This window comes from Mustela nigripes, chromosome 12 (assembly GCF_022355385.1).
Source record: "Mustela nigripes isolate SB6536 chromosome 12, MUSNIG.SB6536, whole genome shotgun sequence".
Taxonomy (NCBI): domain Eukaryota; kingdom Metazoa; phylum Chordata; class Mammalia; order Carnivora; family Mustelidae; genus Mustela; species Mustela nigripes.
In genome coordinates this window covers 7,822,887-7,845,790 of record NC_081568.1, presented here as the reverse complement: position 1 = coordinate 7,845,790, position 22,904 = coordinate 7,822,887, and the positions used below count along the sequence as shown (strand labels likewise).

Here is a 22,904-nt window from a genome sequence, read left to right as displayed (position 1 = left end):
CCCTGTACCTTTTGTTTTCTGATGACATGTCTGTTGGCAGATCACAGGACAGCTGTTCATACAATATCTCTCACTCTAGATTTGTCTGATTGCTTCTTCCTGTTGTCATTTAACTGGTTACTTTAACCCCTGTTTCCTGTAAACTGGAAGTTGGCCTAGAGGCTTGAGTTGATTAGGGTTAAATATTCTTTTAATTATTTTTATTAACATATAACATATTATTAGCCCCAGGGGTACAGGTGAATCATCAGCCTTACACATTTCACAGAGCTCACCATAGTAAACATTTCTTTAGAAAGATTATCTCATAGGTGGTGTCATATCTTTCCTAGGACAGCACACGGGGAGGCTGAAAAGTCAGGTCGAGTCGCTACTAATGGGACTGAGTTCGGTCCCTCAGTTAAAGTGACGGCTACTAAGTCTCACCATGTATTAACAATCTGTTGAATAACAGATTGAAAAAGCCACAGTCCTTCATATCCTTTTATTCATATCTCCCTCATTAACGAGAACAGCGAGGTTTTAAAATTATTCTTATATTTGAAATTGCATGTTATCATTAAAAACATTCTTGATATTCCTAATAACAAGTGTAATTGACAAGATCTTCTGCATTCTTTACAATTCTCCCTTAATTTTCCAGTGAAAGAAAGCCTTGTTCTAATTTGTATCAATCTCCTAATCATAGAAAGCAAGCAAGCAAGCGGAAGGGAAGGAAGGAGGTGGGGGCGGGGGAAGAAAGGAAGGAAATAAAAGGAAAGGGCGCCCGGGCGGCTCAGTCGGCTAAACCTCTGCCTTCGTCTCAGGTCATGATCCTAGGGGCCTGGGATCGAGTCCCACACGGGGCTCTCTGCTCAGCAGGGAGTCTGCTTCTCCCTCTACCTCTCCCCCACTCTCCCAAATAAATAAATTAAATCTTGAAAGGAAGGAAGGAAGGCAGGAAATCAATCTACAGTTGACTCCTGCTGGTCTTCCTGAGTGACGGGTTCCTGAGTGCTTCTCCATGTGATGTAGGCCAGGCCTTGAGAGTTCCTCCAAGAGAGACCTAAAAAGGGAAAGGAGAAGTTAGGAACCCCTTCACCCCGTCTGATCCTCATACAAATTCAGATTGAACTGCCACGTTTCCAACCTTACTACTCAATGAAGCCTGATTAAAGAGGCCTTTTAATGCCATGTATGCAAAAGTTCACCCACAAACAAGGCAAGGTCCCCAGCTGTGGTGAAAGGGCAGAATGTGGGAAGGGCCAGGAGGACTCAGCACAACCAAGGACTGTACCTTCTGCCCTGTAACATCAAAGCAGGATCAATAAGTCCTGGGCAAGCACAGCGGAATCCTGGGACAAAGTGAAACGTCAGCCGGTGAGCAGGTACCTAATGGGGACCGGAGCCCATTAGAGTCAGCAGCTGGCACCAGCCCTGGGATGGCAAAGACGGTCAGAAACAAGGAATAATCTGGCATTCGCTCATGCTGCCAACCCAGAGGACACACAGACCAAACACATACTCGTACATTTCCTCTTACTAGGTCTCCCTTCCAGAGCAAGGTATGAGTTGTCAGCGGTTCCAAGAAAGTTGGGAAATACTAGTCTTCTCTACTGTAAGATTCCTGGGTGCCTTTAATCTATTAAAATGTGTTGAGGATTTGCAAAAAGGGAATGTCACCAGTGATGTCCACAAGTATCTGGCCACTGAACCCTTCCCTAAAGGCCATCTCATGCAGCTGGAATGTCCAAGCATGCATTCTGCAAAGTGTTGACCCATCCATGGGACCCAAAGGATAAATGAACCAAGAGGTCCACCCTTAAGAGTAGAAAAGTTCCTAAACTGGCCACAAAACCTTGTACATCCAGAGGATCCCATAGCCCAGGAATTCCTTGAAACAATGTCGGATTTCCCAAACTAAGACAGACCCCCCCAGGCTCCCATCTCCGGATGCTGGGTTGCCTGGTGTAAACCCCAGAGTCAGTTCCGGAGTATCCCAGGAGCCCTGTGGCAGTCCACAAGCATTTTCAGGAGTGAGCTATGAATGTCATGTTCTGACCTTTGGGATGTGGGTTAGAAGGCTAAAAGACACATCTGTGCCCTAATCCCCAGCCCCTGTGGGTGTTACCTTATTTGGAAAAAGAGTCTTTGCAGGGTGATTCAGTCAAGGCTCTTGAAATGAGATTATCTTTCATTACCCAGGTGGACCAAAAATGCATTGACAGGTGCCTTCATAAGAGTGAAGCAGAGAACTCTGGAAAACAGCATGGAGGTTCCTCAGAAAGTTGGAAATAGAGCTACCTACAACCCCGCAATCGCACTACTGGGTATTTACCCTAAAGATACAAATGCAGTGATCCAAAGGGGCACAGGCCCCCTAATGTTTATAGCAGCAATGTCCACAATAGCTAAATTATAGAAAGAACCTAGATGTTCATCAACAGATGAATGGATAAAGAAGATGTGGTGTATATATATAAAATGGAATACTATGCAGCCATCAAAAGAAATGAAATCTTACCATTCGCAGCAACGTGGATGGAACTAGAGGGTATTATGCTAAGCGAGATAAGTCGATCAGAGAAAGGCAATTATCACATGATCTCCCCGATATGTGGAATTTGAGAGTCAGGGCAGGGAGTTTGGGGGGTAGGGAGGGAAAAAAAATGAAACAAGGTGGGATTGTGGGGGGCACAAACCATAAGAGACTCTTAATCTCACAAAACAAACTGAGGATTGCTGGGAGATGGGGGGGTAGGGATAGGGTGGCTGGGTGACGGACATTGGGGAGAGTATGTGCTATGGTGAGTGCTGTGAAATGTGTAAGCTTGATGATTCATAATCCTGTACCCCTGAAGTACATAATACATTATATTAATAAAAGTAATAAAAAAAAAGAGTGGGGCAAAGAGGGGCGCCTGGGTGTCTCAGTAAGTTAAGTCCAAGTCCGGGGATCAAGCCCCAAATCGCATTGGGCTCCCTGCTCAGCGGGGAGCCTGCTTCTCCCTCTGCCCCTCCTCCTGCTCGCGTGCTCTCTCTCTCTCTCATTCTCTCAAATGAATGGAATCTTAAAAAAGAAGAGAGAGCAAAAAAGAGTGAGGTAGAGAGATCTTTGAGGCACAAAGAGGAGGCCCCGTGAAAATGAGACAGAGGTCGGAACAGTGCAGCCGCAGCCAGGAACGACTAGAGCCACCAGAAACTGGAAGAGGCGAGGAACGGGTTCTTGGAGCTTCTGCAGGAAACGTGACCCTCCCAACACCTCGATTTCAGCCTTTTGGCTCCCAGAACTGTGATGTGAAATAATAACTGTCATTTTAAGCTATTGTGTTTCTGGTAATTGGTTGCGGCAACCACAGAAAACTGACACGGTGGTCAGGGAATATTCGAGCTCCAGCACGAGGGTCTGCTTCAGCACTGACCGGCTGGTTGCAGCCTGTGCCCAATTTCAAGTCCCTCTGCCACACCCCCTCAGCCCAGCATTCTGGGGCAGCTCCCGGGGCCTGAGGGGAGTCTCTCTTTGGGATGTCCCTTGAAACATACATTTCAGTCTGATTGGCTTCTACCCTGAAATTGTGTCATTGCCCTAAACCAAGGCTCTCCCTTAGAGATTTTTTTCCTAGCCCTACAGAACCCAGAGGAAACCTTAGGTTAGCACCTCACCCTCCTCAATTATGGAAAACATTCAGCTCCAGGGTTGAGTTTCTTCTGTCATCTTGTCTGTCTCCATCAAACACTCACGGAGTGGTTTTTCTGTAGAACCTGCTTTGTTAGATCCTGGAGATAAGCAGGTCAGGCAGATCAGGCAGATCAAAGACTTACTTCCTGTCCCAGAAGAAGTTGCCATTGAATTAAAAAACATTTTCTAGGTTTACCAGGAAAGCATCACAACCGCACTTGGGGCTCCCATGTAATGATTTCCGTTCTGACTGCTTAGATGTAATTCTGAAGTCTAACTAGGATTTCTTGATTTCTTAGGTTTAAATCTTCTTCTTCTTCTTTTAGATTTTATTTATTTGAGAGAGAGAGAGCAAGAGCAGAGAGAGGGGAACAAGCAGACACCCCGCTGAGCAGGGAGCCCGATGTGGGGACTCAATCCCAGGACCCCGAAATCATGTTCTGAGCTGAAGGCAGACACTTAACTGACTGAGCCACCCAGGTGTCCCTAAATCTTTTTGAGCACAAACCCTTAAAGCATATGACATACATGGTATTTTTGTTTGTGAAATTCTCCTTCCTTCTTGTCTCCTGGCAACAAGATCTGCCTTGCTCTCTGTCTACCTCTCTCTCTCTCCCTCTTTTAAGTAAGCTCTACGCCCAGTGTGGGGCTTGAACAGACAACTGGGAGATCCAGAGTCCCATGCTCTACTCCTTGAGCCAGCCGGGAGCCCCCTGACCCACCTGCCTTCTACAGAACTATTCCTGCCTCACTCCGAACGGAGTTCTAGGGGACCTGCCAGTCTCACCACTGGCACAGCCCCCCTCTTCCTCCTCTACCCTGGGAAGGGCACCTGGTCCAGGCTGGACAAATGCCTCCTCTTGGTGCCCGCTGTGCCCACTGTCTCTCCCCTTCCAGCCCCTTCTATCCACTCACCAGCCACCCTCCGGCCCCACTCTGCACCCAGGTCTCTGACACTTTAGTTTACAATTAATCCACAGTTTGGGTTTTCCTCCCCACAATATTCTGAATTTAAGTTTCTGACCAATCATTTGGAAGCACTAAATAACATGTAACTTGACTGAGCCCTTGCTGAAGGCCAGGCCCTGTCCAACGAACTTGGGCACAATTTTCCGTCCCAAACTCAGCACTCCTAGGAGGTAGGCGTTGAGGAAGAGAGCGCTCAGCTTCAGCGAGGTACCAGGTCTGACACGTCGGAAGGAGCGCACTCAGCGTCTAGGTCCAGGGCCTGCGCCAGAAACACATGCCGGGCTCTCAGGGGAATCCGATTCCCATCAGAGGTGCCCCCGATCCCGGTACTGCGGACTTCACATGGGGCTTTAACATCGCCCACTACTCTCCTCCCTGGGATGCTCCATGTCCCACGTCTTCTGGGGTGCCCCCCCCCCCCAGCTGGGCCTCTCACTTCCTTGTGAATAAGACCACAGGGGCCACTCTCGACCTCTAACCTCTGGGTATTCCCTGAGAGACCGCCCACACGGATGATGGCCTGACCATATAGGCCCAGAAGGAAGCCAAAGTTCAACCCCTGCAGCGATTGGCCTGGAAGGGTCAGCGCTTGATCCCTGTCAGCGTCTCTAACTTTGGGTCCCACCTCCACTTTCGGACCAGTCAGAGAAGGCCACCGCGCGTCTGTAACTGATCGCGCAGGAGGCCGCTGGGTTCCCGGCCAGCAGCGTCCACACGGAGCGTATCCGCGGTCTTCCTTTCTCCGTGAGGAAGCTTCCCGGCTCCTCTGCGGCCTGCGAGTGTCTGCGCGCGGAGGGTGGCCGGCTCCGTGCGCGTAGTGAGCTCTGGATGAAGAGCCTTTGCCTTTTCCCGTTCGGGTGGCCTTTGTGCATTTCCACTCCATCTGGGTTGTACCCGGGTTCAGTCTTTCCCTCCGTGCCCCGCCCCCCCCTGCCCTTGAGAACCCTCCCCCACGCTCACCGACCTGTCCCCCAGCCTCCGATCTGCCCGTTTTGACAGCAGCGACCCTACGCATCAGCCTTTCCTTGCGGTGACTCATGAGTTTCTTGGTCAGGCTCCTCCATCCGGGGCAGGTGAGACCTCCAGGCCCTGCCTGACACCCGCAGGGGCCCCTTCCAGCCCCCTGCTGGGAAGCGGTTGTCATAGCGATGGAGGCGCGCGCAGGCGGGGCGAGCGGCTCCCGGCAGCCCGGGAGGGGCGGGCGGCGGCTACGTCGTCCAGCTCGGCAACCCCCCCCTCCTCCCCTCCCCCCACCTCCTCCCCTCCCCCCTCCTCCCCTCCCCCACCTCCCAGAGCAGGCGCGGAGCGGGAGCGGGGATTGTCGCTGTCGGTCACTCTCGGATCCCTGTCTAGCACATCCCCCACATGGGCTCTCGGTCGCTGGCGTCACTGGGTTGTGCAGCTCGGACTGTGTTGCTTAGCAACGAAATAACAAACAAGGTAAATCGAACCTCCATTGAATCTGCGTGAAAGCCTCGTTCACGCGGACGCGTCGTCGGGGCTGTCGCGCCGAGGCGGGGGTGGGGCTAGACCCTTTTAAATATGGGATTAACACATAGAGTAAAAAGTGCGCAAAGCTTAAGTGTACATCTTGATAACTTGTGTCCAACACCCAGAACAGGCTGTCGAGTACTTCCAGGACTGCGCAGAATTCCCTGGCCCTTCCGGCTCAGTACCCGCCCCCCAGGGACAGGAATGGGACTCCATCACCGACAGTTTGCTCCGCTTTTGAACTTCAGATGGGTGGGATGAGGCTGGGTGGACCATTGACTCCGTCCGACTTGTTGCGCTCATCATGGCGTCCGTGAGAGGTCCCCGTTGTGTGTAGCTGGAGGAGTTGGATTCCCTCTGTTCCCAGCAACAGAACTGTTAGGGCTTTGAACTTCTTCATCTGCTGCCTGGTTTCTCTGCCTCACCTTTGCCACTAGAGCTCCTGATGGCTATCCATTCGAGCCCAAATGAAGCTCCCCAAGGGTCTTTATGTATTGGCTCATCTCCGCAAGTGGCTGGGGCTGCCCTAGCCTCTGTTCCAAGGACTCTTGGCCCATTTTTCCCCCACTGGTCTGTGTGGCTAAGACCCTACATCCCTTTTTCTGGTGCCACCTGAATTAGGGTGTCACAGAGCCCAGGTGGCCAAGATAGCCATAGGCATGAGAATCTTGTTCCCTCCAGACCATTTCATTCCTTTCCAGTTAGTTCAAGTTCTTCAAATTTTTTTTCTTTTTTTTTTTTTTAAGATTTTATTTATTTATTTGACAGATCACAAGTAGACAGAGAGGCAGGCAGAGAGAGAGAGAGAGGGAAGCAGGCTCCCTGCTGAGCAGAGAGCCCGATTCGGGCCTTGATCCCAGGACCCTGAGATCATGACCTGAGCCAAAGGCAGCGGCTTAACCCACTGAGCCACCCAGGTGCCCGAGTTCTTCGAATTTTTTAAACTGTTTATTTTGAAGTACGTTTACAGAAAAGTTGCAGTGATGGTACAGATTCTTCTCTACATTTCACCCACAATTCCCAAATGTTAATATTTTGCGCATTTGCTTTACCATTCTTTCTCTCTATGATGTAGGAAAGATGTTAGGGTTCAAAGGCGACAGCCAAGAAAAAATCCTTGACACGTCTTTGATGCAAAAAGAATTTCATTAAAGCACAGGGACAGGACCCATGGGAAGAAAGAGCTGCCCTGAGATCACGAGGAGTGAGTGGCCCCTTACAGACTTTCAAGTAGGGAGGAGGTTAGGGTAAGTCTCTCAGGAATTTTAGAAACAAGGTTTCCGGAACCTTGAGGGAGTTAGCTATCTGGAAAAGGTCATTTATTGCCATCTAATAAAACCTTAGTCATGAGACTCTTCAGATGTATATCGGTGGGTCATATGCTTGGGAGATGATTGCCAACATGTATCTTGGGGGATTTAGATATGAAAGAATTTCTAAAGGAAGTTTTATATGTGAAAGTAGACTCACAGGATCCCGGGGGTCGGGCTGGGGTTACCTTTTGCCCTTAGCAGAGTATTAACATTGAGGCAGTTGAGTCCCTAGAGGAATGTCACTCTGCCTGTTTCAAGGACTTGTCAGTGGGCTGCAGAGAGTAGGAAAATTTAAGTTTTTCTTCTGTCTTTGTTTCCCAGATCATCCATATATCAATAATTTGCGTACATTAATTTTTCTAAGCTGCTGGAGAAGATATTGTAGACATTGTGCCTCTTTGCCCCTAAATACTTCACTATATGTTTCTATTTTTTTTAAAGGACATTTTCATACATAACCATGGTACATTTATCAAAATGAGGAAAGCAGCCCCTGGATGGTTCAGTCAGTTAAGCCTTGACTCTTGATTTCAGCTCAGGTCATGAACTCAGGGTCATGAGATTGAGCCCCATGTCTGGCTCCATGCTTGGTGGGGGGGGGGGGTCTCCTTGGGATTCTCTCTCTTCTTCTGCCCCTTGCATGCCCGCACACACTCTCTTTCTAGATAAAAAATCTTGGGACACCAAGGGTGGCTCAGTCGGTTAAGTGTCTGCCTTCGGCTGAGGTCATGATCCCAGGGTCCTGGGATCAAGTCCCACATCGGACTCCCTGCTCAGTGGGGAAATAGCTTCTCCCTCTGCCCGCTCCTCCCCCTGTCTGTGTGCTCCCTTTCTCTCTGACAAATAAATAAATAAATAAAACCTTTAAAAAACTTTTTATAAACAAATAAATAAAATCTTTTTAAAAATGAGGAAATTAACATTGGCATACCCGTATTATAGAACTACAGACCTCATGAAAATTCTGCCGGTCAGCTACTGATGGGTGTGTTTGTGAAAGTCGCAGGATTTTTCAAATTATTTTTTTATTATGGTAAAATACATATTGCATGAGATTTAGCATTTTAACCTTAACTTAAAAATATTCTCTATAATTTTTAAAGTTTTTATTTTTGTTCCAGTTAGTTAACATGCAGCAGTATACTAGTTTCAGGTGTGCGATAAAGTGACTGGACACTTCCGTACGTCACCCCGTGCTCATCACGACAAGTGCTCTCCTCTCCTTCACCCCCGCCCCCTGTTTCCCCCACCTCCCCAACCTTTCCCCTCTGGTAACCGTCAGTTTGTTCTCCTTAGCTAAGAGTCTGTTTCTTGGTTTTCTTCTTTCTCTTTTTTTTTCCTTTGCTCATTTGTTTTGTTTCTTAAATTCCACATATGAGTGAAATCATACCATATTTGTCTCTCTCTGACTGACTTATTTTGCCTAGCATTATACATTTATACTCACTAGCTCCATCCATGTGGTTACTAATGGCAGGATTTTACTCTTTCTTATGGCTGAATTTTACATATATATATATAATCTCCACGTCTTTAGCCATTGGTCAACTGATGGATGTCTGGGATGCTTCCATATCTGGCTATTGTAAATAATGCTGCTGTAAACATAGGAGTACATGTTTCCCTTTGAATTAGTGTTTTTGTATTCTTTGGGTAGTCTGATGACTGGATGGTAAGGTAGTTCTATGTTTAACCTCCATACTGTTTCCACAATGCCTGTACCAGTGTGCACTCCCACCAACAGTGTACAAGTGTTCCTTTTCCTCCACCTCCTCGCCAACACCTGTTGTCCATTATCACGATTTTTAAGCATACAATCCGTGGCATTAAACTCATTCACAGTGTTGTGCAGCCATTACCACTGTCTTCATCCATGTGAGCTGCCGTGGTAAAAATACAGTAGATCACGTGGCCTACAAACAGAGACATTTACTTCTCACAGGTCTAGAGGCTGCAAGTCCAAGATCAAGGTGTGGACAAGTCCGGTGGCTGGCGAGGAGGCATCGTGTCCTCACATGGCAGAAGGGGCAAGGGAGCTCTCTGGGGTCTCTCTTAGAAGAATACTAATCTCGTTCACAAAGGCTCTGCCCTCAGGACCTACTCTCCTCTCAAAGGCTCTACCTCCAAACACCATCACGTTGGGGATGACGTTTCACTCTATGAATTTGGGGGCGCTGCAAACATTCAGTCTCTAGGGAACACCATCGACATGCACACCATCTATCATCATCTCAACCCTGTACTCACTGAACAGTAACCCCATTCCAACTTCTTCAGCCCCTGGAAACCACCATCTCTTCTATTTCTGAATTTGGCAACTCTGAGTACTTCACAAAAGTGGAATCCCGCAATATTTATCCTTTTTGACTGGATTATTTCATTTGGCATAAGGTTAAGATCCTCAAGATTAATCCACGTTGTAGCCTGACTAATGTCCTTTGAAAAGAAAGGGGGGAAGATACCATTTTTCCCAGTCCAGGATCCAGCGTCAAATCCACAGGGCAGCTAGGTATCATGCCTCTTTAGTCCCTTCCAATAAGGAATGGTTTCTTAATCTTTCTTTGTTGTTCATGACATGGGCATTTTTATAGGATATAGGCCAGTTATTTTGTAGAAATACCTTTCAATCTGATTTGTTTGCTAGCCCCTCACAAACTGAGGTTATGAATTTTTGGCAGGAGCAGCACCAAAATGACAGGACCCTCAGTGGTATTGTATCAGAGGCTCACGTTGTCCATTTGTCCCATTACCGGTGACACTAATTTTTATTTTATTTTATTTATTTATTTGACAGACAGAGATCACAAGAGAGGCAGGCAGAGAGAGAGGAGGAAGCAGGCTCCCCGCTGAGCAGAGAGCCCGATGTGGGACTCGATCCCACAACCCTGAGATCATGACCTGAGCTGAAGGCAGAGGCCCAACCCACTAAGCCACCCAGGCGCCCCGGTGACACGAATTTTGATCCTTTGGCCAAGGGGGCTGCCAGGTTTCTCCACTGGAAAGTTGTTACTTTCCTTTTACGGTTAGTATCCTGCGAGGAGAGAGTAAGACTGTATTCATATCCCATTTCTCATTAAATTCTCACCCACTACTTCAGCATCCACTGGCGATTCTCTCTGACACAATTAATGCTCCGATGGCAAATGGTATTTCAACGTCCATTACTCCTTTGACACTTACTAGTTGATATTCCACCATAAGAAGAGTTTTCTCTTCTCCCCAATTATTTTTTCATTTACATAATTATATCTGCCAGCACTTGTGGATTTTTACTTTACCCTATGATTGGGATAGGTAAAATAAGAATGGTCATAATTCAATACTATCGGTATTGTTGGTCCAATTATCCCAGATTTGTCGAAAGGGAGTTCCTCCAAGCTAACTTTCTTGGGTTCTTTGGCTAAGTTCCTGTCATTCTTTGAGGACTTCCTCGCTGTCTCACAGAATATTACCATCTGGTTTCATTTGTATCTTTCCTATCTGAGCCCTGAAATTAGCCATTTATCCAAAGAGCTCTGGCTTCTGTGAGGGAGAATGATATTGAGAAGCCCAGATCTGGGCATCGGGCGAGCTTGGACACCCTCCTGGCTGGTGAAATGACTGCGGCATGTTCACCTGGACAGGCCAGCATCAGCTCCACGACACTTTCGTTCTTCGCAAGTGCCTTCACATACCGGTTCTTGTCCTCCGTTGACTGCTACATTATAGATATTAAAAATTATTATTTTATTCTGGCTGGTGGATCACAACTGATTTATTTTCTTTTTAAAAATGTATGTATTTATGCATTACTTTCCTGTGCTGCTATAACAAATTATCACCAACTTAGTCATTTAAAACAGAAGCGATTTATCGTCTTATACTCTGAGGTCAGAAGTGCGAGATGGGCTGTCCTGGAATCAGGGTGTTTGCAGGACTGAATTCTTTCTGGGGGCTCAAGGCAAAACTCTTTTCTTGCCTTTTTCCACCTTCCAGAAGCTGCCAGCATTCAGCAACTCGCATCCCTTCCCCCACCTCCAAAGCTAGCGATCGCTTTGCTGGGACCTCGGTTTCTGCAGTTACAGCAGAAACCTGTATTTTGACCTGCTCCCCCTGTCCTCTCTCCCCTGTGACCACACTGGGCCCACCCAGGTAATCCCTGTTCATCTCCCACCTTCAGAGCCTCGACCTAATCACACATGCAAAACCCCCGCACTGTGCGGGGCCAGGTGTGCCATCGAGCATATTTACAGGTTCTAGGGATTAGGGGCGGACATCTGGGGAGGGCCAGGACGCCAGGATAATGTATTTGATATACTCTTAAATAACGAACATGAAACATGTTGGTAATAAGAGAAACAGTTGTAAGAAAGAAGGCCCAGATGGACAGACCCCTCTTGCTCCCCGCTGGGACTCCTGCTGGCAGCGGCCACCCCTGCCCTTTGGCTGGAGACAAGGTGGTCTGAGTCAGCCTCAAAGTCAAAGCCCCAAGCGAATGGCTCCAGGCTGAGTAGGGGCTCTTCTTCTAGCCTCCAGCGCCCAGGGGCTCTCTTTCTTTGTCGCTGAGATTCCCCCAGCGGGCGCGCATTTTAGAGGGGACACCAGGAGGCGCGTCTACACCGCCACCATCCATCAGCTCCCTTAGGCTTCTTTCCTCCGCGGGGCCTGCTCAGCCCGGCCCACACAGCGCCCACCCGGCTGGGCAGGGGTCCCCTGTGTCCCTGGCGCGCGCTCGCCTCCCACACTGGCTCTTGCCCCCCCCCCGCCTGCTTTCTCCTGCGAACCCCGAATTCCCACTGCGAGGACATTTGTATCTGCTTTTTCTCCCCTAATACAAATGTTGCTGTTTTCCAACCCTCCCGCCCCCTGCGGTGCCTTTGATTCTGAACCAGGTCTCTCTCGGTCGGCACGGATTCCGCTGACTCGGCCCCGCATTCCTGCTCCCCTTCCCTCCCCGCTCCGCCCCCCACCTCCAGTCTCTCGGGCGGCCCTTGGGAGGCATCACACCTATCCAAGGACACCAGCCCTCTCGGTCCCGGGCGGCGCCCACAGCCCCCCCCCCCCCCCCCCCCCCCCCGGGGGTGGGGGGGACCGGAACCGGGGGGGCCCCCCCCCCCGCGGGGGGGGGGGGGGGGGGGGGGGGGGGGGGGGGGCGCTCCCCAAGTCCCCTGAAAACTCCCCTCTGGGCTTCCCCCCATCCCGGGAGTTTGGTTAAGGTTGGGTCGGGGTCTCTGGGGAGGCTGGGTGCACCTGCCGCGGAACAGCTCCCTTACAGTGCGGTGTCACCCTTTCCCAGAGCACAGCCCCTGGGGGCTGGGCAGGCGCGTCTATGCAGCCTCCGCCTGGGACCGTCCTGGCCCGCATGCACACCTGCAGGGAGGTCCTCCCCGGCGGGTTGCGGGGGGCTTCCTCCTGCACCTGCAGTAGCGGCTTCTCAGCCACCCTCTGTCGGCGCTAACAACCCACCCCTCCCCACCCGAGGGGGTGCAGAAAAGGGAGAGTAGAGGCTTGAAGAGAAGTTAACGGAGGCCAAGAGCCAGAACATCTTTGGAAAGCGATTTTTTTCTTGCGCTTAGAACATATGTGACATACAATATCTGGGCCTCCAAGGCCTAGAATATCCCTTGAAAGGTTCCCAGGACAATTTTTTTCCTCTCCATTTGAGTTCTTTATCTGAGGTGTAACTCCCACATACCAGTCACCTCCTCCAGACGCACAAGTCAGGTCTGATTGTCCCCGTGGGAACTGAGCAGTCAGCTCGATCCCAGAACCCCAGGATCATGACCTGAGTCGAAGGCAGATGCTTCACCCCCTGAGCCACCCAGATTTCCCCAAACTCTAGCCTTTCGATACATCTACTATGGAAAGATTAGAGTCAAATAGATTTTACTCCTCTGGACATTCCCTATAAATGAAATCATGGGATCTGTGGTCTTTGTGTCTGGCATCTTCCACTCAGCGTAATGTTTTCAAGGTTTATCCATATTGTAATACGTGCCAGCACTTTCATTCCTTCTTACAGCCGGAGGATAGTCCGCTGAGTGGATGGAGCACAGGTTATCCCTGCATACGTCAGCTGGTGGGCATTTGGGTTGTTTCTACTTTTTGCTGTTATGAATAATGCTGCAGTGAACATTTTTGTCTCGATTTTGGTGTGGACATAGGTCTTCAGTTCCCTCGGCTCTATACCTGGGAGTGGAATTGGTGGGTTATATGGTAACTTTACCATCTCAAAGAACCATCAGAGACCTATTTTTAGGGTTTTTTTTTTTGGGGGGGGGGGGGGGGAAGGTGCGGCCAGTTCAAAAAACAGTTGAATAGATCTACAACAGGGATGGGTAAAGCAGCTTCCACATGTTGACAGAGAACCTTCTCCTCAGAAAGCCCTCTGCATGGAGACCTATGAGAGGAATAGTTCACTGTATGGTGTGGAATGAGACAGAGCTCGGGGAGGGCAGGATGCAGTGACGACATCCTCCTCCTGGACAGAAGAGAGACAGACATCCCAGCTCCCAGCTGTCCCCCATCACAGGGACTGAAACACATGGCGAGCAGAAATCCCACGGGCACGACCCGCAGTGAGCGGTTAGGGCGAGGGTTCTGCTGAGGTCGTGGGGAAGAGTGCAGCCTTACAGCTGAAAAAATATTTGCCTCCACCTCCCAGAGAGTTTGCAGCAGGGAGAAGAGAACAGCATGGATCGAAGCCCAGCAGTGTGACAGTGCCCGATGCCCTTGGTCCTGGAGAACGGAGGCTGGGAGTCAGAGGGGAGGGGTCCGTGGGAGTAAACCGAAGCCTGACATCAACGCCCCGCTAAGGAGTTTGACCTTGAACCTTAGGTTGTGGGATCTGTCCCAGGACTTGGGGCTGTGCAGGGTGGTCAGCTTGTTCTGGAGCCATGCCCTTGGAGGAGGAGAGGGAGGGAGTCCTGAGGATGAGGAGGCTCCATGGGGAGAGAGAGACCGGGAGGACCTGGGAGCGGGGTGGGGATAGGGAGGAAGAGGCCAGTGAAGGACTCCCCGGGACTGCATGAAAGGTGGGAGAGCTGCCTGAGTCATAAACACTTGGGTTTTTTCTAGAAAGAATGACTGACATTACAGCCCCTGGGCACACAGAGCTGCTAAATGCTTTAACCGCTTGTTTCACGCAGTCGAGTTCCCACAGGAAGACAGCTTCACATGGAAACTCGGAATTTTGAGAGACGCTTGCAGAGTCTTTTGGTTTGGGACAAAGCCTTCGCTATCTGTCTCCATCCGGTGCGGGCGTGAGTGCCCATTCTATCATGGCGCCCGTTACGCGGATGGCTCCTTCGTGGCACACACCACCCATGCCAGGCCCAGCCCCACACTACAAACCCCTCCGGTTCCTCCTCATGGTCATGTAAGGCCCACCCCAGGGCAGCAGAAGCGTGAAAAGGAAATTCTTAACTCCAGAGTCACACTTTTTCCTCCTCATTTTCTTGTTTTTCTGTTTCGGGGCTTCTTCTCCCTATTCCCCTGATCTTCCGGAAGAATCTGGAACACTCCCGCTGCCCAGTGTTCTCTGCAGGATCTGTGTCTGCAGGAGCCGGTGTCATTTCTCCCCCAGCAAGAAGGCTCAGGCACAGTCTGGCACAGCCTGGGGATTGCAAAAGTGCCCTTGACTCAAGGTGTCAGAGGAAAAATCAATCCCTAAGGCAGGATGGAGGTAGAAAATCCAGGCTGGGAGCAACACAGGGGCAAGCCAGAACGTTTCGAGGATGCCAGCTCCCTGGCTTTGATTTATACTCCTCTTCTTTACTTACTCTGGGGCGTCAAGGACGGCCAGCATGGAGGCTTTCACGTGGGAAGGAGCATGAGGAATTCGGTGAGGCTGAGGACTTGGGACAGGTGTCTGGGCAGTTTCCTGACCTTGATATTTGCGCATGATACGTTTCCCCCAGGGAATTCCTGGGATTAGCCCAGACCACAGAGGTGGCCAGGTGTCACCGTGGCTCTGGTCCCCCTGTGAGCATCACTCCTTATTGCCGGAAAGGTGACAGGTTTGGCAGCCTGTGGTGACAGAAGGCTAAGTCTGAACCGCACACACCAGCGATTATCTTGGTTTTCCTCTGTGCCTCTGCTCCAGAGACCTCCAGCACTCGGCTCTGGTGGATGTTTCTGTGCTTTCATCCTTTTGGGAATTGGATCCTTTTATAATTCTACAACATTGTGAAATGTTTAGACATTAGGACACCTAGGGGACTTGACACACGATTAGATAATAACAGCGCATTTTAAAATAGCTAAAGGGTTCCATGTTACTCTTCTGTTAGTTGATGGTTAAAATCTTCATAAAAACCACAGGGTCAGATATCTCTGAATCATCTGTTTCCAGTGGTTTTCAAATAAGGATTAACTACATCAAAGCTGGAGTGAACTTGAGCCTCTAATCCAAAATATATCTTTAGCTTAACTTCATTCAGTTTCAGATCTAAGAGCTAATTTAATTAATATTCATATGAGCTTTAAACATCATTAGCAGCAGAGTTGTACATTGCTACTGTCATGGCCCCCTGATGAGTAGCGTCCCTGTGCCCTTTCCATTTTGCAATGTGGCTTTGTTGTTCCTCCTTAAATCAAGCACTAAGATTCATTTCTCCAACCTCGGGCTGGCCCGGTGACTTGCTTTGACCAACACAATGCAGCAAAAATGACACAGAGCAGCAAGCAGCCTCTAAGACTAGGCCTTAAGGGATATTGTAAATTCTCTTGTCAATCTTTCGGAACACTCGGAGTCCCTGTGGAGAGCAAAGGCGAGCTGACTGCTGTACAGAGGTCCCAGACATGGGAATGAAACCACCTTAGATCCACGCCTCAGCTTTTCGACCAGCCGTCTGAACCTAAGGGTGGCCAGCAGAAACTTGAGAAACCATATATTTCTTTGCTGAAGTCACTAAATTTTAATGATGTTTGTTATGCAACAAGAGATAACGAATGCAGGGGTTCCTGGGTTGCTCAGTGGGTTAAGGTCTCTGTCTTCGGCTCAGGACATGATCCTGGAGTCCTGGGATCGAGACCCACGTCGGACTCTTTGCTCGGCAGGGAGCCTGCTTCCTTTCCTCTCTCTCTGCCTGCCTCTCTGCCTACTTGTGATCTCTGTCTGTCAAATAAATAAATAAAATCTTAAAAAAAAAGATAACTAATACAAACGGGACCCTAAATGGTGATAGGATGGTGTCCTTTTTCTGTGAAAACTGATGTCATCCCTAAAACAAATGAAGAAGTTTCCCACTTTCCAGAACAGTAACAGTGGGGTTTCTTCCTTAGGAAAAAAGGAAGCAGTGTTGTTTAAGAACATCTGTGAATTTAGATTTAAATGCCAAAATATCATAATGCTTACCCGTGAAAGAAAGAAAACTGAGTGGTTTCATTATTTAAACTAAGAGCTAGTTCAGGGAGGCAGAGAAAAAGAAATCGCTAAATGGGTCCTGTGATTGCCGGAAAATTGCCCTTTTCTCCTTACGGGTGTGTTTGCTCGCTGTGTACGCAAAGGGGTTGGAACGGACCGTCCTTCACACTTGGCTTTGAATTAGCAAAATCATGCTCTCCCTTTCTGCCCCTTTTCCACGCTGACCCTTCCTTCCTAGGAGCTCTCTCCACACTAGTAGACCATAAGCTCATCCATGCACGTTTTTGGGTGTCTGAATAATTTGCCCCTTTTTATACTGAGTAACTTTCTATGCACAGATATATCCCTGATTGTTTACCGACTCGCTCACTGAAACACGTCCGGGTTTTTCTTGTTTGGGGCGATTATGAGTTGAGCTGCTGCAAATGTCTCTTTATTGTATTTATTTAATTATTTAAAAAGTTTATTTATCCATTTTCTTTGAGAGAGAGAGAGCGTTCAGGAGCGGGCGGAGGGGCAGAGGAGAGGGAGAGAGAGAATCTTAAGCAGGCACCACGCCCAGTGCAGAGCCTCATACGGGGCTGGATCCCACAAGCCCATGACCATGACCCCAAAAAAGAGTTGTGGGTGCTCGACCGACTGAGCCTTTCCGGTGCCCCTCGGCAACCCCAAATTTTATTTAATTTTATTTTAGTGCCGGTACAGCTAACACCCAGCGTTATATTAGATTCAGGTGGGTCCGGTGATTCCGCAGATACCTCCATCACCCGGTGTTCATCCGAGGAAGTGTCCTCTCACGCCCCTTCACCTATTTCCCCCTCCCCCCACTCACCTGTCCTCTGGGAACCACCAGTTTGCTCTCCATGGCTAAGAGTCTGTTTTGGGGTTTATCTCTCTGTTTCTCTTTTTCTTTGTTCATTTGTCCTGTTTCATAAATTCCACATAGGCTTGAAATCGTATGGAATTGGTCTTTCTCTGACTTATTTCACTAAGGGAGCTACTCTCTAGCTCCATCCACATTGTTGCAAATTGCCGGCCCAAATTCCGAGGACCCAAGGCCAAGCAAGATCAAGTTCACATAATGGACACAAACACAGTGAAATGACCGTTTGGAACGGGTTGACTTTACACGTGATCAGAAGATAGATAGAAGAGATACAAATACATTTTTTAAAAAAAATTGACACACTTTGATTGGGCCTAAAAAAGTATTCGATGTTGGCAGCCAGAAAGGGACAAGGGATGGCCCCAATTTGTTGATTTGAGGGTTTGGGCATTCTTGAGGTAGTTTTTGAGGGCAGAAAGAACTGTGCAGGTGTTCACTTTGGTTCTATATTTTAATTTTCAATATATGAAGTTTCCAAATCCTAAACCATTCTTCTTTCATTATTAAAGCTTAAGTTACAGATCTCATTTTTCTTATATTTCGAGCAAATTTGAGGCATTGGTTTAAGTAGATCTTTGGATGATACTTGGTCCCATTTACTAATTTAATTAATTAGCTCTCCTCAACCTTTTTTTTTTTTTTTAGTGTGAGTATAAACGTTATTATAACTGGAATACAGTTGAAACCAGAATTATCTTTCTATAGTAAATCTAAAATTCACAAATGGTGGGGAAAAGACAAACTTCATAAAAAGAAAAACATTAAGCTTTTTTCTGAACTCAAAGCTAAAGCATTAGACATGACTCACACCTTTGTAATAACACCCTTACAATGTTTTTATACATGTGTCGTTTCAGCCTTACTGGAATACTTCAGTAATAGCCAAAATATCGCCAGCCCCGAGCTTCCAGTTCAAGGCATCATTACTCCTCTTGTGATGCGTGAGTAAACAGAAAGCACATGCAGTGTCTGTGTCTGCTCCCATGGGCCTCTCCAGCCAAAGAGGACATAGTTTTCTGGCTTCTTTAAGTTAATCAAATACGCTATACACCTAAGCTCATTGAGCCTTTGAACACATGGCTTTCTTCTCATCATATGCTCAGTTTTTTTCTCTTTGACTGCCTTATTACCATTCATTTTTTTAAGTTTAACATGTATAGTAAGAAGGCTTGATTTACATACACTGGGAAATGATCACCACGACAGGTTTTGTGAACATCCTTCACCTCATGTACATAGAACAAAAAGAAGAGGGAAAAATGTCTCCTGTGGGGAGAACTCGGAAGATCTACCCTCCTACCTTTCCTGCACACCCGAGGCCAGGGTGAGCTGAAGACCTGAGGTTGGACATGGCATCCCTAGCCCTTGTTTCTCTGGAACCGAGAAGGTCAGGCCTTCAATCCCCTCTCCTCCCACCCGCCCTCAGATCTTTTTAGCTGTAGAGTAAAATGTCACATAACTGATTTCCTCTTATGGTGCTTTTGTTATTTGGATTAACAATTAAAAAACCTCTTAGGGTGTCTGGCTGGTGCGGTTGACAGAGTGTGTGACTCTCCATCTCGGGGCTGTGAGTTTGAGCCCCACAGCAGGTGTAGAGGTTACTTAAAAGTAAAAGAAATTTATTTTTATTTTTTTATAGTATTTTTTAAATTAACATACAATGTAGTATTTGCCCTAGGGGTTACAGATCTGTGTATCATCAGGCTTACACACTTCACAGCACTCACCATAGCACATATCCTCCCCAGTGTCCATACCCAATTTTTTTTTTTTAATTTTTAAAGATTTATTTGTTTTAGAGAAAGAGAGAGCTTAAGCAGAGGGGCAGAGGGAGAGGAGAGAGAATCCCAAGCAGACACCTTGCTGAGCGCAGAGCCCAATGCTGGGTTCGATCCCATGACACCGAGGTCACAACCTGAACCAAAACCAAGAGTTGGACGCTCAACCAACTATGCCACCCAGGCACCCCTAAAGTAAAAACAAACAAACTTAAAAAAACAACAACAAAAATCTCCTGACTATTGATTATAGGAAATCTAACAAATTTACAAAAGAAACAAAGCTTAAGTTCTCTCTGAACTGTTTCAACATGGTAAATAAACTTAGTAAGATAAGACTTCATCCCCAAAGCAAAAGTCAAATTGATGATTCAGTTGCACATTTGAAACTCAGTGTGACACAGCTGAGCTTCCAATAGGTCAAATTCTCTTAAGTATCCCAAGAATATCCAGTACCAAATGTGCATATCCTACCTAACAAATTTCATCTTCATGCTATGTTTTTGAGGGGCACGTGACTGGCTTGGTCAGTACAGTGCGTGACTCTTGGTCTTGGGGTTGTGAGTTCAAGCCCTATGCTGGATGTAGACATTACGAAGTAAATTAAAATAAAATATAATGGTTTTGAGTCTCAAAAGTTTTTGATACTTAATTCTAAATCTTCCTGGACTAAAAGATATTTGTGCACGGCAGAATATAGTCAGCAACCCAGCTCACTGAGGCTACTGAGGCTACTAAGGCCACGGGCTACAGTACAGGCAAATATGAGGCTGAACATTGCCAGGTCAAGGTGGGTCTTCTTCCTGCCTGGCAGTCATGCAGGGAGTCCTGTGCATGATTGTTCTGTCAGTGATTCCAGAGTCTCTAGGAGATTCTTTGGTGTAGCTTGAATCCTTATGTTCCCATTATACATACTACATTCAAATACCTTGGACCTTAAGAGGGATCCTAAAATATGTAAAATGTCTGTTCAACACAAAAGAATTTAAAACTTGTTGGAATCTTGCTTTCTCTCTCTTTTTTTTTCTTCAGACTATGCACAACTTCTATGGATATTTAAAATGCTCTCCAGTTGAATTCTGTAGATCACACACACAGGTACCCATGTATGAGGTTGTCCCACTGGCCGAGGCCTGGAGAGAAGCTGCGGGAGGTATGAAGTCCACGTTCTAATACTCGGACGCAGCGTATGTGGCATGATGAGAAAAAGAGTTTTTGTGGATGTAATTCAGTGAAGGGTTTTGAGATGAGATGTTCCTGGATAATCTGAGTGGGCCCTCCCTCCAACATCTGTCATTCTGGGAGGCAGGAGAGAAGAACGTAAAACCACATTCGAGGCCATATGAGAGCGCAGGTGCAGACTGGAGGGAGGGAGACCTGGGTCTCGGACCACCTTGAACCTCCAGAAGCCACGAGCACCAGGGAAGGATTCTGTCCTCAGAGGGAGTGCAGCCCAGCCAGGCTTCTGGTCTCCAGAACTGTGAGAGAAGACATTTCTGTTATTTTAAGCCACCAAGTTTGTGCATCCGCTGCGGTGGTCCCAGGCAACTGACGCAGGCGTGTTCGGGGCACACCTGGGCGAGACAGGTTTCTGCATGCGTATGAAGATCCTTGAGTTGCATGTATAGAAACCCCGTGACACTCTTATTCATAAAAGAGTCACTTGTAAGGATATGGAGCACTAGAACTGAAGGTCAAGAAAGAATCTGGGCTAGAGAAAGGGATGAGAGCCAGGACCTGGACTGCTGGCAGGACCCTGTTTTCCTTCGTGTCTGCTTCATTGTTTTTTGTTTTCCGCTGCCCCGTCTGCCCTGCCTCCACGTCGAACAGACTACCCCATCGCCCCTGCGCGTACGTCTTACTATTCTAGCCACACGGGGAAACTAGCTAGTCTGTGCTCACCCCCAAAGCCAACTTGGAGAGCTCAGGCGCCCTCCCCTGGTCTCATTCCCGATGGTGCTAGGGGCAAGATTTGCCATAGAAACCTGGCTGCCAGGCGCATGTATCCGTGTGGATAAGGAGGCCTATTCTTTGAGAAAAGCCAGTGTCCAGTGGTGTCTACCAGTAGCAGCTGTCTTATTGTGCTGGGTCGTATCGGTTAGCTACTGCCCCCACCAAAAACTGTCTAAAAAACCCCCAAATGAATACTTGAAAATAACAATTATTTATTTTCACAGATTACAGGGCAGCTGGCTGAGGTTGGGCTTGGTTGAGCTGGTTGAGGACGATCCTGGGGCTCGGGTGCAGGTGACGACAGCCACCAGGGAGGAGCTCTTCTCATGGTGATGGCAGAAGTACAGGAGGGCAAGCCCCGAAAGGCAAGCACACTTGCGTCATGTGCGCGAAATCCTATCAGCCAAAGCATCACCGCCGCCTTCCGCGGGTGGAGTGTGGAAGGGTCCTCCTCTTACAGAGGTTAGGTGGGTGGGAGAAGGTTGTTGAGCAATAATCTATCACCTGGCACAAGGTTTTTAGTAATGGAACTAAAGGATCAAACATAATCCCACTCCTAGTGGGACTCCTACCATCAGGAAACTCCTGACCTACCGGATCGTGAACTTCTCAGAATAATGTATCAAGACTCTTTCCAGAAATGTTTGGATTAAACCCCATTAAGCCTTTAAACTTAACTTCCAGTACATAGGAGACATAAGGAGGGCTAGAGGGAGAAGCTGAATGGATACTGAATCAGTTATTTCCTGCTCAGTAACAAAGTACCCCCAAGCTGAGCTGCTTACACAGCAATGAACAGTAGCTCACAGGATCGTGCAAGAGAGAGCAAGGAGAAAGCCAGGTGTGACCCAGTCTCAGAGGCATGAGCTGTCACTTTTGCTCATTCTTTTTGTTAGAAATGAGTCAGAGGACAGCTGACACTCCAGAGGAATTTCTACCATTGAATCAAGAGAAAGCATTTGTGGACATATTTAAAAATCACTACTGAAATTATTTGAGATAAAGAGATAAAGAGACCAAAAGCAGTGTTTCACATTCCTGACTGGCTCCTGGGTTTTTTTTTGTTTTTGTTTTTGTTTTTGTTTTTTTAAGTCATATGAGTAATTCTGGGGACAAATGGGGAAACTGGGATGTGAAACAAGTGTTACACAGATTGGGGAATGGTTGATAATTTTCATAGGTGTGACAAGGGCATTGTGGCGACATGGAGGGAGGTGCTTATTCTTAGAAGATGCAGATGGAGGTATTGGGCAGTGAAATGGCTTGATGTCTGCAACTTGTTTTCAAACAGGTAAAACAAACAAACAAAAAAGAGATAAAGCACATGAGCCAGGGGTGCCTGGGTGGCTCAGTGGGTTAAAGCCTCTGCGTTTGACTCAGGTCATGATCTCAGGGTCCTGGGATTGAGCCCCCCCCCCCCCCCGCCCCGCATCGGGCTCTCTGCTCAGCGGGGAGCCTGCTTCCTCCTCTCTCTCTCTCTGCCCGTCTCTCTGCCTACTTGTGATCTCTG

General features: G+C 48.0%; 2 long non-coding RNA genes across 8 annotated transcripts; one reads left to right on the top strand and one right to left on the bottom strand.

The window, feature by feature from the left end:
* Window positions 1-718: 718 nt before the first annotated feature.
* On the bottom strand, window positions 719-5,869 carry LOC132028207 (uncharacterized). 5 transcript variants are annotated; one of them, XR_009407371.1, is made up of 5 exons: window positions 5,592-5,869; window positions 3,643-3,804; window positions 2,111-2,236; window positions 1,277-1,416; window positions 719-1,045 (listed from the first exon to the last, which is right to left on the bottom strand). It is a non-coding gene; the product is annotated as an uncharacterized LOC132028207 (long non-coding RNA). The 5 variants fall into 5 exon arrangements; XR_009407369.1 differs by having other exon boundaries at window positions 1,277-1,371; window positions 5,592-5,868; XR_009407372.1 differs by having other exon boundaries at window positions 1,277-1,334; window positions 5,592-5,867.
* LOC132028208 (uncharacterized) lies at window positions 5,611-22,904 on the top strand. Of its 3 annotated transcripts, XR_009407376.1 has the most exons (6): window positions 5,611-5,700; window positions 5,926-6,067; window positions 18,521-18,604; window positions 18,870-19,050; window positions 20,474-20,594; window positions 21,619-22,904. It is a non-coding gene; the product is annotated as an uncharacterized LOC132028208 (long non-coding RNA). The 3 variants fall into 3 exon arrangements; XR_009407374.1 differs by lacking the exon at window positions 18,870-19,050; XR_009407375.1 differs by lacking the exon at window positions 18,870-19,050 and having other exon boundaries at window positions 5,613-5,700; window positions 5,921-6,067.